Genomic DNA, 19,778 nt, shown 5'->3' on the forward strand with positions numbered 1-19,778 from the left:
GGCCCTGGCAAAGGCCTCCACAAAGATGGCCACCGCCCCAACACGTGGAAGCAAACAAGCAGCAGGGGCATATGCAGCCCTGCAGGATCCGCAGCCCAGCCATCCCTGCACGTCTGAGGGTGAGTCTGACATTGAAACTGATGTCCCTGCACAAGCCCTGACGCCTGACCTTACATACCCTGACCTGTTGTCACGCTTTGAAAAAATGCTGCACAAAGCTTTGAAGCAAACCTCAGACCACATCACTGCCACGCTATCTAGGGAAATCCGTGAACTAGGACAGCGCACCGCGGACCTAGAACAGAGGGTAGATGGTCTTGACGCCTCGCTTCAGACACATGCGGATGACCTGGATCTCCTGCGTGACGAAATCGCTACATTATTGACTAGACTGGAGGACTTTGAAAACCGGGCACGGCGCTCAAACCTGCGTACCCGTGGCCTTCCGGAAACGATCATCGATGTCCAATCAACGGCTACAGCTCTGTTCCAAGAGCTTGCCCCAGCTATCCCAATCGAGAGATTAGAATTGGATAGAGTCCACAGAGCATTAGCGTCACGACGCACAGATGGTCCTCCACGCGACATTATAGCCAAGCTCCACTTCTTCCGCACCAAAGAGCAACTCCTACAAGCTGCCCGTAACGCAGAATCTCTACAGTTCCAGGGACATACCTACCAATTATTCCAAGATCTATGCCCCACAACTATCTCCAAGCGCAGGGCTATGAAACCTCACCTACTAGTGCTCCAACAACACGCTATTCAGTATAGGTGGAGCTTCCCCTTCGCAGTGCGGTTCCGATACCAGTCCCGAGATTACACCTGCAAGACTCCAGAAGATCTCCTAGACACCTTGCGGATCCTGCAACTACATTCCCCAGCAATGCCTTCGGAGAGTGCCAAGCGGAGGTCTGCATCCTGCTCACCGCGGAAATCCCTCCCCGCGCGGGCTACTGAAGGCCCACTCAACCTCCACAAACGAGGAAGTTTTTTGTCTCCGGGTCTATCTTCACAAGATACCATGGACTGAACTATATCCCACGACTATTCTTCTTTTTCCCTCATTTTTTCTTTTGGCTACATACACCTAAAGGTGTACCCTCTTGACTGTCGTTGTGGTTACCACCGTTGATATTCTTTCTCCCTCTACCTGGGAATTGTTCCACATCCCCCCCCCCCCCCGGGCTTCATTCTAGCTTAGTTTATATTTGGGAGCCTGGGCTTCGACGGCATGTGATGCCACAACCCTTCCCCTGTGATATCTCACTAGTACAGCTACTGCCGTCTGAACCTAGGATACCATGATTTTCTTTAATATGTTTTTATTTTATGCACTTGTTCTACCGGGACCTCGCCATCATTTATCAATCTCGTTGCTGTCATCCTTACGGTCCGTGTACCTGCACACTCCAACCTAGCCCCTGTGTTATTGGTTATTTAATAGCACTTGGGCTACTATTGTTCCCTAGCCCGCCCTGACTCGGGGTGTCCTTGGGAACCCACCCTCTAGGCCTTAAATGGCCTCTTACACCCTTTTTTCCCCTGTTGCCTCTCACATACCGTACCCCTCCTCCCCTTCTCCAACGTGACTCCATGACTCTGCACAACACACTCCGCAGCGTTCTCATCTCCCACAGTAACCATCATGCTCCACCCCCGGAGGTAGTGACATGCTACTCTAACCACTATGCACTTTTCCCATGGGCTCGTTAAATATCCTTACCCTGAATGTACAGGGACTCAATATTCCACAGAAGCGTAATAAGGCCTTCCGAACCTTTGCTACACTCAAAGCACACGTGGTCTGTCTACAGGAAACACACTTCACTCCCAACTCTACTCCTAAGTTTTTTGGCCCCCGATTTCCTCAGGTCTATATAGCCTCTGCCTCCACCAAACGTAGGGGGGTATTGATTGCCTTTCATCGCACAACACCTTTCACTCTACGTACCGAAATCAAAGATCCGGAGGGTCGTTACCTCCTGTTAGTAGGGCAACTCCTGGACGTAGATGTCACCATTGTTGCGTATTATGCCCCAAACCAAGACCCTTCACCATTCCTTTCCCACATACTCTCGATTATAGACCACCATAAACGCGGAACTTTAATTGTTAGCGGAGATTCTAACAGTGTAATATATCCCTTTCTCGACAAATCCCCTCAACCATCTCCTATCCCTGCCTCTGAACAAACCTTCCAAGCCATACTACACAGTTTCTCTTTGATAGATACATGGCAAGAACTCAACCCGGCTAAACGCCAATACACCTTTTATTCTCATCCCCACCAGTCTTTCTCCAGGATAGATCATATTTTTATTACCACCGCCTCTACCTCCCGGCTCCTAACTTCTGAAATAATTCCAATCCCCTGGTCTGACCATTGCGCCGTACTCACGGCCATGACCTCGCTAGCCCCATCCCCTGCTGAACCCTCCTGGATCATCAATGATAACTTGCTTGCAAACCCAGCTCACTGTCTAGAAATTGAAGCAGCCCTTAAAGACTATTTTTCTCTTAACCAATCGCCTGATATTTCTCCTCTCCTGTTATGGGAAGCACATAAACCGGTATTGCGAGGGTTTTGCATTAGCAAAGCATCCTTCTTAAATAAAACCAAACGGCGACAACGTCTCTCCCTGGAACAGGCCTACGATTGCTCCCATCAAGCTTTCCAGGCGGCTCCCACGCCTGCCAACCGTGAGGCCCTGGAGCGATCTAGATTGGCTCTAGATCTCATTCTCACAGATCAAGCGGAACTCTCACTCCGCAGATCTAGGCACAAATATTACACTAGGGCAAATAAACCCAATACATTCCTGGCCCTCTCACTCCGCAGGCTTGACCAGCTTACTAAACCTATCCGGCTACGCACCTCTTCTGGCAACCACACTAGCAACCCAGAACTCATTCTACAGATTTTCCAAAAACACCTGGCACAGCTTTACTCCTCTTCCACACCTTTTGACCCCGCACAAGCAGAGGCCCTTTTAACTTCCATTTCCTTCCCGAAACTTTCGGAGTGCCAATTAGTGGCACTTGAGCGACCCATCTCCCCAGCCGAAACCTTAGACGCCATTAAAAATCTAAAACTACGTAAACGCCCAGGACCAGATGGCTTCTCAGCCACTTATTATAAAAAATTTGCCCATCTCCTTACACCTATCCTCACTAATGCTTTTAATGCCTTACTGTCTGGCCAAACCTTCAACCATGAAACAGTACAAGCGAACATATCAATGATCCCAAAGCCGAATTCTGATGACACGCAGTGGTCCAATTATAGGCCAATCTCTCTCCTCAACATTGACATCAAACTGTTAGCCAAGATCCTCTCTTCCCGCCTTAACCTGTGTATTGGCTCTCTAATACATAACGACCAAGTGGGCTTTATCCCAACTAGGCAAGCGGGGGATAATATTAGGAGTGCATCTCTATTGGCTAACTTAGCCAGGTCCCGTAATATCCCAGCCTGCTTCCTGTCCCTGGATATCAGGAAAGCGTTCGATACAGTCTCATGGCCTTACCTCAGATATATATTGCATCGTTGGGGTTTCGGCCCACATTTTTTAACCTGGGTCTTCTCGCTGTATCGAGAGCCTTCGGCCAGAATTAGGTATCTGGGGCATAGGTCAGCTCAGTTCCCAATCTCCAGGGGCACGAGACAGGGCTGCCCTCTGTCCCCTTTGCTCTTTGCCCTGGCTATAGAGCCTCTCGCCCTCTTAATCAGAGCTAATCCGGATATCAGGGGTCTGGAGATAGGAGGCATGCATCATAAACTATGTCTTTTCGCGGATGACGTCTTGCTCTTTCTTACATCTCCACTGACCTCCTCTCCATCCCTACTCCGGCTTCTCGAGGCATTTGGCTCGCTGTCTGGGCTAATAATAAACCCCCATAAATCAACAGCACTCAACATCTCTCTCCCCCCGGTAGAGTTGACGCATCTAAAGCGGATTTTACCATTTCCTTGGTCACAGTGTCATATCCCTTTTTTGGGAATCAAACTGACCGCTAAGTTATCAGACCTTTATGCAGCTAACTATCTTCCGATGCTAAACCATCTTTCGGCCCTTTTGACCAAATGGTCTTCCCTACCCCTCGCATGGCTAGGCAGAATAGCAGTTATCAAAATGTCAATCCTCCCAAAAATCCTATATCTATTTAGAGTCCTCCCAGTCCCAGTCCCCCCTCACTACATCCGCACACTGCAGTGTCGCATTTTTTCCTATGTATGGGGCAAAATTCGTCCTCGTATACCTCGCTCCATCCTATACCGTTCTAAGCTCAATGGTGGTCTAGGCTTACCCGACATCAGCAAATACTATCAAGCAGCGCATTTAGCCCAATTACCTAAATATCATGCAACCTTTGAAATCCCACAATGGGTGGCACTAGAGTCGATAGAATGTGACCCCTTATCTACGGCTAACTTACTCTGGTTGAGGCCAATAGACCGCCGCTCTATAACCAATCCCGTCACTTCTCATTTTTTATCCATGTGGGACAAGCTGAAAACCCGATATCCCCTTCAATCACTACATAATCCCCTGCTTTCGTTCCTGTGAAACCCAGCTTTTCCCCCGGCCTGGCAGACACCCCTTTTATTCAAAGCCTGGTCCTCTGCTAATTTGCTCCGCACACATCATTTCCTACAGAGGAATAAGTTTAAATCCTTTGCCTCGCTGCGGGAAACACATAGCCTCCCAGCTTCCGAGATATTCAGATACTTGCAGCTACAACACTTTTACGCCCCCTACGCTACAACAACTAATCAGCCAGAGGCCATGTCTCTCTTCGAACGAGCATGCTACAAAGACCCTCACAGACGTGGGCTTATCTCTTGCTTATATTCACTCTTCACAACTTCGATCACCACGTCCCCCCCTCTGTATACCCATAAGTGGGAAGTGGATTTAGGCAAGAAACTTGACCTATCTGATTGGGATCGCATTTGGGCCAACACAAAATCTTCATCACAGAACATTGTAGCACTGGAAACAAATTATAAAGTTTTAACCCGCTGGTACCTGGTCCCAGCGAGAATCGCAAAATTCACCCCTAATTACTCTCCCAACTGTTTTAGAGGCTGCACAGACCTAGGAACACACTACCATATGTGGTGGAACTGCCCAGTAGCCCAAGTATTTTGGGATGAAATTTTCACCATGATATCTACACTTAGCACTATCACTCTACGACCCGACCCAACGACAGCCCTACTCAATCGGTGCCCCCCTGGAGTTTCCAATTCACAATTCAAGCTCCTTATGCAAGTTACGACGGCAGCTAAACAAGTTATAGCGAAATCCTGGAAATCCCCCACCCTAAGTGTTGCGGCCGTCAAAACCAGAATAACACAAGCCATGATACATGCAAAGGTGGAAGCCACAATTCTAGACAAGAATCCTAAATTTTTACGCATATGGAGCCCCTGGGTAGAGCATTTCCTCCCGCCTAACTTCGATGAATCACTCCTTCTCCCTTGATTGGTATACTGTGTGCCAAGGATACTGTCAGTAGTCCTTCGTAGGCAGCACCTGAGGTCTGCTGCAAACTTGCTGAATGCTCATGGAGTCACTGTTGCTGTTCCTCTTTCCCTCCCCTATTTTCCACCCCCGTCTGCCCCCCCTCCAAACTTCGCCCTATTTCTTTTTTGCACCTGGGAGACAATACTCTGATTGGCAGGGACAATGATGTTATCTGTAGTCGACTTTTATATACCTGTTTCCGCTAGAACTATATAGACATTTGTAACGTGATCCTCATTCATTTTTTCTATGTCCTACTGCCACCTCAATGTCCAATGTACACTAACAAAGTCTCCCTGTTTGTAACGTTTGTAACATTATGATTTATTGTTAATAAAATGTTTGAACAAGAAATGAATACTCAAAAGAAAACAAATACATTACTGACATTTATTATTTTAAGCTAGTCACTAGAGGGAGCCATTTAACTAAAATTCTGAACCTTCTTCAATACTCTCAACAGGTTGAAATGTAAAATCTAAAACAATGTTGTTATAGAACAGTGATGGCGAACCTTTTTGAGCCCGAGTGCCCAAACTGCAACCCAAAACCAACTTATTTCTTTCAAAGTGCCAACACTGCAATGAAACCTGAATATCGAGCTTTTGGTTTAGAAAAAACAACTCGTACAGTAGTGCAAACTAATTAACAGCTTTTGTCTTAAAAGAAAAACACAATAACAGAGCTTTCAATTATACAGGAGATGACCAGAGACTGCGGACACAGTACAGGAGATGACCAGAGACTGCGGACAGTACAGGGATGACCAGAGACTGCGGACACAGGACAGGGATGACCAGAGACTGCGGACAGTACAGGGATGACCAGAGACTGCGGACACAGTACAGGGGATGACCAGAGACTGCGGACACAGTACAGGAGATGACCAGAGACTGCGGACACAGTACAGGGATGACCAGAGACTGCGGACACAGTACAGGGGATGACCAGAGACTGCGGACAGTACAGGAGATGACCAGAGACTGCGGACAGTACAGGAGATGACCAGAGACTGCGGAAAGCACAGGGATGACCAGAGACTGCGGACAGCACAGGGATGACCAGAGACTGCGGACAGTACAGATGACTGCTGACCTTTGGGGACGGAGGGGGAGCGGGTACCTGAATTTGACAGGTACCCGCTCTTACTTCCGCAGAGTTTTTTTTTTATCTTACTTGTTCCTTTATCCAGCCGCGCGCTGTCTTCTCGGCTTCTGTAGTGTGGGCGCTCGTCGCACAGCCGGATGCCCAGTGCGCATGCGCGAGAAGCGCTGCGCTTTGTGATTGGTCCGGCGGCTTCTGGGATCTGTCATGTGTCCCAGGTACCGCCTTACCATTCACAAAGAGCACTGCTTCTTGCGCATGCGCACTTGGGACCCGGCTGTCACGCACACTACAGAAGCCGGGAAGACAGCGCGCCGCTGGATAGAGGAACAGGTAAGGTCCCACTGCAGAGCTGAGCGGCCAGCCCGGTATTCTGACACGGCGGCGGTGGAAATACCGAACCGGCCGCTCTATATTCGCTCCATAAGACGCACTGACATTTTCCCCCCTTTTTTGGGGGGAAAAAAAGTGCGTCTTATGGAGCGAAAAATACGGAATTCTCCTGGCGTGCCCACAGATAAGGCTCGGCGTGCCGGCTGTGGCACGCGTGCCACGGGTTCGCCATCACTGTTATAGAACCTCTAAATTGTGATTAACTTGCTGTTTGCCAACACTGACATTCATTCATATAAGTGCAATTAGTAAGGGATTTATTAAACTAAATGAACTAAATTCCTGGACAGAATAGAAGGGCTCATGATATCAAGGATAAATACCTGGTTGGCATTATTTATTAACTAACAATAGAAAATATTTTCAATTAAATATGAAAAATCACCCAGGTACAAAAATAACTTAAAAGTACTGTTTTCTGAAAACAAAAAACACTTTTAACCACTTGCTCTCCAGAGGATTTACCCCTCTTACTGACCAGGACTTTTCTTGTGTTACGGCGCTGCACTATTTCAGCTGGTAACTGTGCGGTCATGAAACGCTGTACCCAAAAAAAATTTATGTCCTTTTTTTCCCACACAAATAGAGCTTTCTTTTGGTGGTATTTGATCACATCTGGGTTTTTATTTTGTGTGCAATAAACAAATAAAAAGAGAAAATAAAAAAAAAAAACCCTGATATTTTCTCATTTCTGTCATAAAAAATCTCAAAAACTGAAATTTTTTCATAAATTTAGGCCAACATGTCTTTAGAAAACAAAAATCCCAGTAACTCCATACTGATTGGTTTGTGTAAAAGTTTTAGCGTCTACAAACTATGGTATAGATACTGGAATTTATACATCTTTTACTTTCTGGGCTTTTACTTACCAGGGCAAAACAAACGCCCCCAAATGACCCCTTTTCAGAAAGTAGACACCATAAGCTATCTTCTGAGAGGTATGTTGAGTCCATGGAAGATTTTTTTGTTTTTTTCCAAAAGTTCTTGGAAAATATATATATATATATATATACACATATATATTTTTATTTTTTTACACAAAGTTGTCACTTAAATGATATATTATTTACACATGCCATGGGTATACGTGGAATTACACCCCAAAATACATTCTGCTACTTCTCCAGAGTATGGGGATACCACTTGTGTGAGACTTTTTGGGAGCCTAGCCACATACAGGAGCCCGAAATCCAATGACAACTTTGAAAGCTTGAAGGTGCTTAACTTCCTCGTTGCACTTCCTCACTGCCTATCACAGTTTCGGAGGCCCTGAAATGCCAAGACAGCACCAAACCCCCTCAAATGACTCCTTTTTGGAAAGTAGACACCCCAGGAATTTAAAAAAAGGCATGGTGAGTATTTTGCAGATATCATTTTTTTCTTACAAAGTTTTGAAAAAACTTGTGGCAACAAACGAGATCTGCAAAATACTCAACATGCTTCTTAACAAATTCCTTGCGGTGTCTACTTTCCAAAAATGGGTCATTTGGGGGGGCGTATTATTCTGGCATTTCAGAGCCTTCGAAACTGTGATAGGTAGTCAGAAAGTGTGATAAGGAAATAAAGCCCTTTAAAAGCCTGAAGGTGCTTATTGGAATATTTCCTGTAGGCAGCTAGACTGCCAAAAAGTCTCTCACGTGTGGTCTCCCCATACTCAGGAGAAGTAGCAGAATGTAATTTGGGGAGTTATTCCACATATACCCATGGCTCTAATACAGTGATCAGTAAAAAAATCTGTACGCTGTACTAATGACACTGGTGACAGGGCAGTGAAGGGGTTAACTGAGGGGCAATCAGGGGGTTAAATGTGACCTATGTGTTTTTACTGTAAAGGTGTGCTGTTTTTACTCAAGTGTGTGATGATCGCGCGTCAGACCCCAGCCCTTCTCACCAAACTTGTGACCGAAGGACTAGCCAATCTAAAACCGCGATGTCACGTGCGTAACAATGCCCAGCCGCACCCTGCACAACAATTTTCCAGCTAATGGACCACAAATCGATGTAGTGGCAGCCTGAATGCGATTGTTACTGGGTCAGGTTAATTACGCTATTAACCTTTCACACTGCCACCACCTCCTTTTTGTACAGAGAAAGAGGAAACTCGGCAATATCAGCAATAACACTATGATGGTTGAAATAAACGTCTGTGCACCACTGTCACCGCAGACAGGTTATACAGAGGGTTAAACACACATAGTAGCGCTCTTCAGTGGCATGAATTCGTAAGTTGCATTAAAAAGCTTTAGAAACAGTTCAACACTTTCAGAAAGTAAGATTTATTACTAAAAGGTCAAACGGGTGCAATAAAAATATTTACAGAAAAAAGATGTAACCAATATATATACAAATACAGAGAGCAATAACACAGCAAAGAGGTAACAGAAAGAAGTTTAGAGAGGTAGAGTACTTGCCAGAAGTCCTGGGTTAAGCAGATCAAGTTTCAGAGCAAAAGGGCACCGTCTCCCAAGTTGGTTCTGATGTTAAAAGGGAGATTTCTTCAACTTCAACTCTTAGGCCTGACAGCCTATTTTGTCGTCCCCCAGCAGGGGGTGTTTCTGAAGCCAAGGACCAATGCCTCATTTGGGGAGGGGTGTCTAGGCGGAGACCCAAGCTAGAACCAAAATCTCTCCTAGCTTATATTTTGGCTCATAACTTTTCCTAGGCACAAGTAACATTCCACCCGCGGGTAGATTAATATGCAGACGCATCTGCGGAACAGTTAGATATGAAATATGAAATACATACTTGAATGGTTCAAGAGATGTAATTTTCTGCTTTCCTATATATTCCAGACAAGGAGTGTGACATATCAAACGGTTTTTCTTCTCGTGACCAATCTGAAGATATGCCTGGTTTTTATGTAAGTCTCTCATATTCCAAGATATGAGACATAGGCGAAAAATGGATTTTAAAAGTGGTATCTAGTTTATGACTCCTCTGGAATGTCTTTGAACTCAGGGGAAGGCTTGGGTTATCCTTTTACGAGGTGCCAGATTGCACAGTTTCTTAGACTGCCCGGCACCCAGCTCAGAGAGGTTTTATAGCTCGGAGCTACCTGCTGTGCTCTGGCCTGCCTGTGACACTTCCAGCACACACCGACTACATGTCACTGTGGATCTCAGAGAGGGAGGGGGAGGGGGATGAGGAAACTTGTTTGTACAAGATGGATGATCCTTTTCCAAGATGGAGGTTGGAGCAAAATGGTTGAACTGCGTCCATCTCTGTGGGTACAATTGCTACAAAGTGGATCTGCTTTCTTCTCTCTCTGGGACAGAATGTGCCCAGAGAGAGAAGATTGCATCATTTGCTGTACCTGTGTAAATGTATACACAGGTACAGGATGATGTGTGATAGGCCAAGGATTAATCAGCAGATCCAGGCCAAACAATACTGGCCTGAATCTGTTGATTGACCGGTCAGGCACCAAATCATGGCACCGGCAGGTCGGCTGGCTCACGCGTTTCCCAGGCCCGCGATCACAGCAGGAGCATGAATCACGTAATGTATATGTGATTTTGCGCAAGGACTCCGCCCTGTAGCAGTATTGCTGCTATAGGGCAGAGTTAAGGCAATTAAGCCGTTTTAAATGAATGCTACTACTTTCAATTCTTTTGACTATTTAAGAACTACAGTATATTAACCACTTGATTACTAACTAGTCTGTAATTCTCTTTATTGCTAGGACATTTGTTAGTTTTCTGTGCTGTAGTAGTTTCACTGGCAATTACTCGGTCGTGCAACACTGTACCCAAATGCATTTTATATTCATTTTTCTAGACAGATAGAGCTTTTTTGGTTGTATTTAATAACCAATGGAATTTTTATTTTTTTAATATATAAAAAGGAAAAAAGGACAAATCATCCTCAAAAAACTGATGTATTGCATGCTCACAAACTTATTTAATGTAGGACATAATATATACAGTAGAGCAGTCAGGGTACAGTGGTCAAGACTATGTAATGCACAGAACAACTTGTATACTTTAATGGTCAGGAGTTAGGTACTCCCTTATGGTGGTGGCACGTGCCCCTTTAAATATTGGTGGTCAATGCCATGTGCCCCTTTTAATACTGGTGATATAAGTGACTGTTGGTGGTCATTGATGTTTTCCCCCCATAACACTGGTGGTCAGCGCGCCCCCTATAATGTCCATATGCTCCCTCTGTACCACATTTTTGCTCACTGGAGCTCAGTTAAGGATGATTTCTGCTAAATACCTGCTCAGACTCTTTCTATTTTGGAAACCTCTGCTACGCAACAAACATAACTGCTAAACTGGAAAAAAAAAACTTGCTGTTGAAAAACTGGAGTTTCTTTTACTATTTGTTGCTGGTCTCCATACTTTTGAGAAGGAATGTTTTGGTACAGAAGACAGAGACTTTTGAAGGGAAAATACACAATTTGTTAATGGCATAGTTTGCAGCTTTGAGGAAGACTACTAGTGCATAGCGTGGTGAATTTTATAGTCTACAAATTTCCATCTCAGTTTAATCTGTGGCTCCAATGACCCTGCTAAGTGCTTTGGCCATGGCTACATTGAGAGAGGTTGGAAAATCATAACTGGTGATACAGAATATGCCTGTAGTGCTCCTTATCAACACCCCTGGCATCAAATGACGGTGTGAAAATCCTGTATGTGTTACAGAGAACTGCTTAAAGAGAGATTTTGACCAAATGAGCAGTAAACCAGGCTGGTGTTTCTTTCTTGTCTAGAGATTTCCAAAAAGCCTGGAGGATACAAAGGACTCTGAAAAATGGAGGAAAGTCTGCAATAATTGGATGCAATTGCAGTTGTGCTGGCACAGCATCTATTACATCAAAAAATTCACAGACTTATACATGTAGTAAAAAATGGTTTCAGTCGGATGTCCTAACTGGCCTACAGATTAAGGAAGGAGCCTCAATGGACTGATTTATCAGGGCCATACCATGAACCCTGTGGAGAGGGATGAACCAGGCAGATCCAAAAGCAGCCGACCGGTTTGTTCTATTCCAAAAGGCACCAGAATGTATAATATTTGATGTAGCCCAAGCTGAACAAGGAGGATTACTAGGACAGTGAAGGAGACCCCCACCCACTGGACAGCACTACCATCTCACCACAGTCCAAATAAGGGACACATGCTACATATGACCTGACTTAGCTGTTTGGTCATATACATAAGGTGAGAGTACAACCAGTGGAGGTGTACACGCATTGTATTTGAAAATATCACACGAGGTGTACTGAGGAGCATTCCATATCTACACAACAGTGAATGCAAAATAACTACGGATCTTGCATGGACACTTATATAATAGTTCATTTGTTGGATGATTTACGTTGTTTATTTATTGATAGAGGAGCACGGCACCGCATTGCTACGTAAAAATAATTAACACATTTGTATGGGTATGTGTACGGTGTGAGCGATTCACAATTATTTACATAGAATATAATTTGGCATTTGCACTTAGAATAGCAGCTCACAAGATTTTTCTATTTATTGTTTTACTTATAGGATTGGCAGGAGAACTGCTAAGACGCTAGGAGATGAAAAAGAATGAGGAACAGGAGAATGGTGGCAGAGGAGGAAGGGACCGGCTCTAAAATGCAAACAATAGTATTGGTCATCACAGTGATCACAGTTTAGATCACAGACTAAAGGCACAGAGCCGATCAGCGTGGCTCTGTGCCTTTAGTCTGTAATCTGAACTAACCACAGCTTGATCACAGGCATTTAAAGGATGCACTGGCCGCCTTTGCCTTATTATAAACAACACTCCTGAAATACAAGCCCACCATCCGGCCATTTTAAACATACACAAAGAGATCAGTGGAGCAAAAATGGAGCAGCCACTGTTGGTTTGCTTTTAAAAACACAGGCTTGTAAATTAGATCTAGGCTCCACTACTTAGCAAGCAACTGACCAGGAACAAGTATGCAGTGTGGGAAATTAGAGTTCTAAGACCTCTATGGCTGCCTACTTGTTCCAGTTTAGCAATGCAAGGGAGAGCATTCTGGAACTTACAGAGTCAACAATGGAAGTCCATTTATTTCTAATATTCCAGGTTCCCTCTAACACTTCAGTTAGGCTGGGTATAGACACTGGATGACAGTAGTAGCAAACAACAAAGTCCCCCCTCCTGATATGCATATAAATATGTCTGCACCTAAATTAATGAGATTGTAGGCAGAACTTGTTAACATTAAGAAGAAAACTCTGGACTCAAGCCTGTGGGTTGAATAGGCCGGGGCCCTTCATTGTAGGTATTAAAAAATATTTACCTGTTATATTACCAAAATTAAGTAAATTAATAACTAAACAACAAATCAACATAAATACTTAGAATTATACACATTAAGCTCAGCTATTAGGCTTAGCAATTGCTATTTCTATAGCTAAGCTCAATCTAAAATTTTACTAAAACTTAAAGTCCCCTTTCAGAGAAACCTCATAAAAGAGTCACGACAAAGGTGGGAGAGCAGGATGTGCTTTTTCTTGAGTTCAATAGCCGATTACACACTTAGTGACACATCCTCTGTTTTTTATAAGTGACAGCTTGTGCCAGAGGATCGTATAGAAGACAGGAGACATAACCTTTACCAATCACAGGTAAGCATGCAAATTGCTCACAACCTCTAGAACATTCCCCAGTCTGCCTTGATCCCATAGGTGGTGGGTTGGGGACTTTTGCATGACCCACCCCCCACCTTTCATTCTGTGCTTGGTATTATGAGACCTGTTCAGATTTCAAAGCAGTGCTGCGTTTTCCACTAATAAATTCAAAGCGCCATATAGATTCTGACAGATTCTTACAGAACTGATAGAAAAACTTTGCACTATCAGCAGTACAAACCAGATATCAGTAACAGCTCATAAGTCTCTACATTACATTTATGTATCAGGGTTGAGCAAGCAACAGAAATCTGTAAATTCACAGATGTATATATCCAGTACCTGCAGGAGATTCAGGGGTGAATAGGACTGTCCATCTGATAATGGTCCAGGTCACAAAAGAGGGGCTCGTTCACAAACACTTTGCATCATTAAGCGTCCTGAAAATAAACAAATTCAGAATGTTAAATTGTTGATGTAAATGCATTCATTAGTAATGGGTAAATCTAAGTACATTTTTTTTCATTATATTTTTATAATGAATTTTTTAAGTATAATCTTTTTTAAAATGTATAACATACTGTTGCCTTTTTTTTATATAAATATATTGTTGTAATGAAAAAATTGTTTTTCTTTTATATTTATTTGTGAAAGATAAAATGTTTTTCTTGTATTTGTAAGCATTTAGTAGTGTTGTGCTGCTAATTGCATTTTGTACACAAGATGGCGCCAGGTTCAGTTTTGCTAAATCCCTGCTGTAAAATCATGCATTTGTTTGCATTTACTAGTGATATATAATTCATCTGATTGTTTAAAGATAATCCGCCATAGTGTTCAGTTGTTTTCGTGTCAAGTGTCCCATATATTCAGTTCTAAGGGACACAGGCACTGGCAATGTATCTGGGTGTGTTTGGCTTCAGTGCTAATGTGTATTTTCCTGTTTTGGTATTAGCATTGATTGAAATAGGACCTCACAGATGACAAAACGCATTGGGAGGAGTCAGCATGCAGCGGAACGTGGCGGCCATCTTGTTGGTTAGAAACATACCATTTGGTTATATGGTGACATGCTGTTTTAATTATCTTTTGATGTATGTTTAATACTACGTTGTAAGGCAATAAATCCTGCTAATTATACTACACTATGAGGATTCTTTTGCTTTTTGGATGATTTTGTCCTCTTTGAGGATAATTCATTGTTTTAGGTCTATATTTGACAAAGTACCTGAAGTATCAGTTGGGAGCTAATGCCTTGATTTGGGAATCAATTGAGAGGGATCCAATAGGCATCAATCTACATCCAACATTTGGAGTTCACCTGACGTTTTCAGAGGCAATAGTGTCTGAGTTCGTCATCCTAATTTGATATCCACACTACGTTCTTCCTGACCGGCACTTAATTGTGTGGTCATTCCAGTCTGGTAAGAGGCAGTATTTCTTGAGGTGCTGGTGATGGTGGATTCCCAAAGCATTTTTTTGAACTATTTGAATCTATATTTGTCATTAGAGACTTTTTATTTTTCATTTTTTCATTGGACTTTTTAATTTTTATTAATTATTTATTTCATGTTTAGTTCTAGTTTTGTAATTATAGCGCTGTGCCTTTTCTGTTTTCTCATGAGGAACAGCCACTGGTGTGTATAGATCATTACAGGGAATTTATGGACTTTTTAATAAAAGGATTTGTAAGACTACTACAGTGCCTTGAAAAAATATTCATACCCGTTGAAATTTTCCATATTTGTCATGTTACAACCAAAAACGTAAATATATTTAATTGGAATTTTATGTGATAGACCGACACAAAGTGGCACATGACTGTGAAGTGGAAGGAAAATGATAGCTGGTTTTCAAATTTTTTTACAAATAATTATCCGAAAAAGTGTGGCGTGCATTTGTATTCAGCCCGTTTACGCTGATACCCCTAACTAAAATCTAGTGGAACCAATTAGTAAATATAGTCCACCTGTGTGTTATTTAAACTCATATAAATACAGCTGTTCTGTGAAGTCCTCAGAGTTTGTTAGAGAACATTAGTGAACAAACAGCATAATGAAGGCCAAGGAACACATCAGACAGGTCAGGCATAAAGTTTTGGAGAAATTTAAAGTAGGGTTAAGTTATAAACAAGCTTTGAACATCTCACGGAGCACTATTCAATCCATCTTCCACTTAGTTTAACACAATGTAGTGCACTATATGTGTGGTGTCCTGTGTGTTGCTTCACAAAAAAAAAAAATGAACATTGAAAAGCTATCTTGTATCTTATCTCGGGATGAAATCCTTGGACACACTGTCAGATCCTACACTGGTGCAGTGGGTCCTGGGTTCCTCCTGGTTCAAGACAATGCCTGGCCTCATGTGGCAAAACTATGCAGGCAGTTCCTGGAGGATGAAGGAATTGATACCACTGAATGGCCCCCATGGAGTGAACTGGGGCTTAGGAGTTGATTTACTAAAACTGGAGAGTGCAAAATCTGGTGCAACTGTGAATCTTAGCCAATAAGCTTTTAACTTCAGCTTGTTCAGTTACGCTTTGACATAAAAACCTGCAAGCTGATTGGTTTCTGTGTAGAGCTGCACTAGATTTTGCACTCTTCTTTTTAGTAAATCAACCCCTTACTGCACCTGACCAGGAATCCAGCACCGTCCTCACCCATGCCGGTTCTTCAACAGTCTTTGGGTCCACAGCCCCAGCATGTTTGTTAAGGAAAGCCAGCTGTGACTCCCTGGGGTTTATTTACTAAACCTGGTTGACTCAGAATCTTGGGCACCTGTGCATGGTAGCCAATCAGCTTCTAACCTTAGCATGTTCAGTTAAGCTTCAGCAATAAAACCTGGAAGCTGATTGGTTTTTATGCAGAAGTGGACAAGATTCTGAGTCAACCAGGTTTAGTAAATAAACCCCCTTGTGTCTTCACAGCGGGCTTCCCACTATGCAGGTGCGAGCTGTGCTGTTCTATCGGACTAGTCCCACAGCCATCTTGGACTTGTGACGTTCCCAGGAGGTTTCAGGTAACCATTACAACAATAAAAACCTGACAGGGATTGTACCCTTCACTACTCTATGCAAAATGAGAAAAAAGGTTCTAGATACAAATTAACCTTCTTTGATTAATGTTATACACCTTATGGCCTGAATGTTAACCATCCCCCTTACCTACAGAAAAATATCCCTCAGCCATGCTGACAACACTAGCTAAATCCCTGCAAGATATTACCATTTATATTTAGATTAGGATAAAAGAAGCATATGCATTGCACAGACTCAGCTCCTATTCTAGATGAGGGTAGGGAAGCAATCCAAGTTATTTACAAAATACAGCTGAAATAACCCTAAAGGCAAACAGGTAAAACCCTCTAATAGATTTCTATGTTACACAGCCTACATTAGCAACAACAAACACAAGATCTGAACTCAGGGACAAATCTAAAAATGAAGGAAGGAAACATTCATAATTCATAGTGGTCTGTTACAAAGACTGTGAAGATGAGTATATCTCAGGAATTGCTTAGGTCATTAGATACAGCATTTAAAGTAGAACTTTGGTCTATTCCAAACATATATACATAATGAAGAATAAGTTCAGTAATAGAGTGGAGGTAATTTTAACAAGTTTTCTCTGTAACATAAAAAGGATTGAAGGAAGGGAGAGATGCCAGACCACCAATTGTCTAGCTCAGTTTATTAGGAAGACATCAATATACAATAAAATTCACTCACAAAAGTCCGAGGTAACGGGCATCTTGTGACAGGAGGTGAAGCCACTGTGAGCAAGTTATCATGCTGCAGATATGTGCAAACGAACTAAACCCATCCTCTATACATGATCCAATCTGATCTGATAGGATTACCTTCTAATGATAGCAAAGGTAGAGCTGAGTGAATCTGCTTTTTTTTACGCCCTTTCTTCTGACATTGATGAGTCCCTTTTCACACTTCCTGCAATCTAGTGATGGCGCTGGAACTCATTCAGACAAATATCCCTGTTGTCTTATCCTTTGGGTCAGCCGTAATTTCTAGTGTTTCAGCGCAGAGCAGTCATGCAGCCTCAGGCTGGGCTTTTATGTTGACTTTTGCTTTTCAATCAACAGTAGATCACACCTAGCCCTGCCCAGTCCAACCCACTGAACTATGCCTAGCCCCGACCAGTTTTGCCCAGCAAATCATGCCTAGTCAACGCAGATTACCAAATGGAATTGTGCAATAATTCCTGATTCCTCATCTAGGCATAGGGATCCCCCCACTGCCTTCTGGGATGTCCACTACACACATTGCTGGAGGCAGCTTCATTAAGGGGCACATACGCACTCTGAGTTCCTGCGTATTTGCAGACATGTCACAGGTTTCTTCCAGGTGTTGAGAAAAAGCAGAGACCTGTAGCATGTCTGCCTATGGGCAAGATCCTCCGCACATGTGCAAACATGCTGCAGGTCTCTATCAGAGTCTACATAACTGAAAGCAGCAGTATGTCCGCACACCTGTGGGAATCCCCACACATGAACAGACTTGCTACAGGTTTCTTCCACAACCCAAATAGCTCCCATAGACTTTGGCATCTCTGTGCACATACAGGATACTTCAAGATGGTGATGCCTAGGCAAAGTGGTGCAAGGAGGACTCAGTTGCAAGGCAGACACCTCTAGACTTCATCGATTAGTAGGTTTTCTTTTTTTGTTGATACCATACAGGGCCAATTGTTACATACTTCTTGTGGCTTACTGAATTTATTGAAGTCAGAGTATTGCATGACAGTGATGCAACTAAAATTTTAGGAAGGAGTTCAGCAAAGGTAGCATCTGTACTCCTCTCAGCACGGGTTTCCTTCAGGCCCTGTTCAGCTTGTAGAAAAAAAATTGGGTACAGCAAGCTTTCTCAAAGCATTTGTAAAGCTTTTGGCAAGCTTGGAGCACCCTTGTCAAGGCCTTTAAAGCACCATTCAGTTTGGAAAAGCAAAACAAACAGAAACTGGCTGACTTTCGGCCAGTGTGTTTAGCTGTCTTTCCAACAGAAGTCAGTCTAACAACCGACTTTTGTTGAAGGGACATGCTGGAAAACCAGCATCCGATCAGCGCTTTCAGTGTTTTGGCGGGCAGAACACAAAGGCCCAGCGGGAGAGATCGCCGCACTAACATTGCATGTGTTAGTATAGTGAACTGTTCGTTTTTCTTGGTCAGCCCACTAGCTTGAATGAAAAATGAAACTTTATGTGTGTACCGGGCTTAACACCTCAGGAGTGCTTCAGCACCAACTGAAGCTTGTTGAAAGCCCAATTATACCCTTGTTATGTATTACTGCAGCCAGGGTGCATATACAGTAATATGGAGGATTTTTTTTTGTTTTCAGGTGTCAAAATGTTCATTTTTGACCACAGTGAGGAGTATATTCAAAAGGAGTAGGATGGATATTTTTTCTCAAAATCAAATGAATTTCTAACAGTTAATAGTTTTTTTTCAGGAAAGTCCATTTCTTCCAAAATCAAATGTTAAAACTCAAATGAAATTTGAAAGTACTTTTGAAAGGAATTTGTCAATTCATCAAAATGAACTGAGAAACTTAGTATACATTTTCTTTTACAATGGATTTTATTATAGATAACACAACAACAAAGAGACAATCAAAAGAAAGATCACTGGCACAAAAGAATAAAGGTATACAATTCTTCTGATGAGGGACATAACAAATGCACTGAAGTATTGACACAGAGAGAAACTGAGCACATAAACACAATATATAAAAGGATGGAATGAAACCTTATAAATTGTGTTAACAGCAAACAAGTATCGACCAATGAGCTAGTAGGCAAAGGCCAAAGATAATCACCAAAATCGCATACAGAGGGTAGGAAAAGCTGAGCACGGAGCCTCACTGGACGCACATCGGTACTCTACACCAAAGGCTCTTGAGAAAGTCTGACAGGTATATAAAACATTACAGATACGATTCTCTAGGAGTATTACAATCAGCGCAAATAGCCTAAAGACTGACAAAAACAAAGGAAAGAAAGAGAAAGAAGAGAAAAAAGCAAAGAAGGGAGAAACAAGGGTAGTAAAGACAAAGAAAGGACTCCAGGGGATCGCGCCAGGAGAGTCTTATATCGACAGAAGGGTCTGGTCAAATATACACAGTTGAGCCACATCAATCCA

General features: G+C 43.0%; 1 long non-coding RNA gene across 1 annotated transcript in view; it reads right to left on the reverse strand.

The window, feature by feature from the left end:
• The window catches only part of LOC149455953 (uncharacterized), a 528,482-nt gene extending 514,408 nt beyond the window's left edge, over window positions 1-14,074 (reverse strand). Inside the window, exon 1 of the long non-coding RNA XR_016313983.1 lies at window positions 13,974-14,074. This is a non-coding gene — a long non-coding RNA (uncharacterized LOC149455953). The remainder of the gene's footprint in view (window positions 1-13,973) is intronic.
• Between the last annotated feature and the right edge of the window lie 5,704 nt (window positions 14,075-19,778).

This window comes from Staurois parvus, unplaced genomic scaffold, assembly GCF_062004578.1.
Source record: "Staurois parvus isolate SC_StPar_1 unplaced genomic scaffold, SC_StPar_1.0 ptg000380l, whole genome shotgun sequence".
In the NCBI taxonomy this organism is placed as follows: Eukaryota; Metazoa; Chordata; class Amphibia; order Anura; family Ranidae; genus Staurois; species Staurois parvus.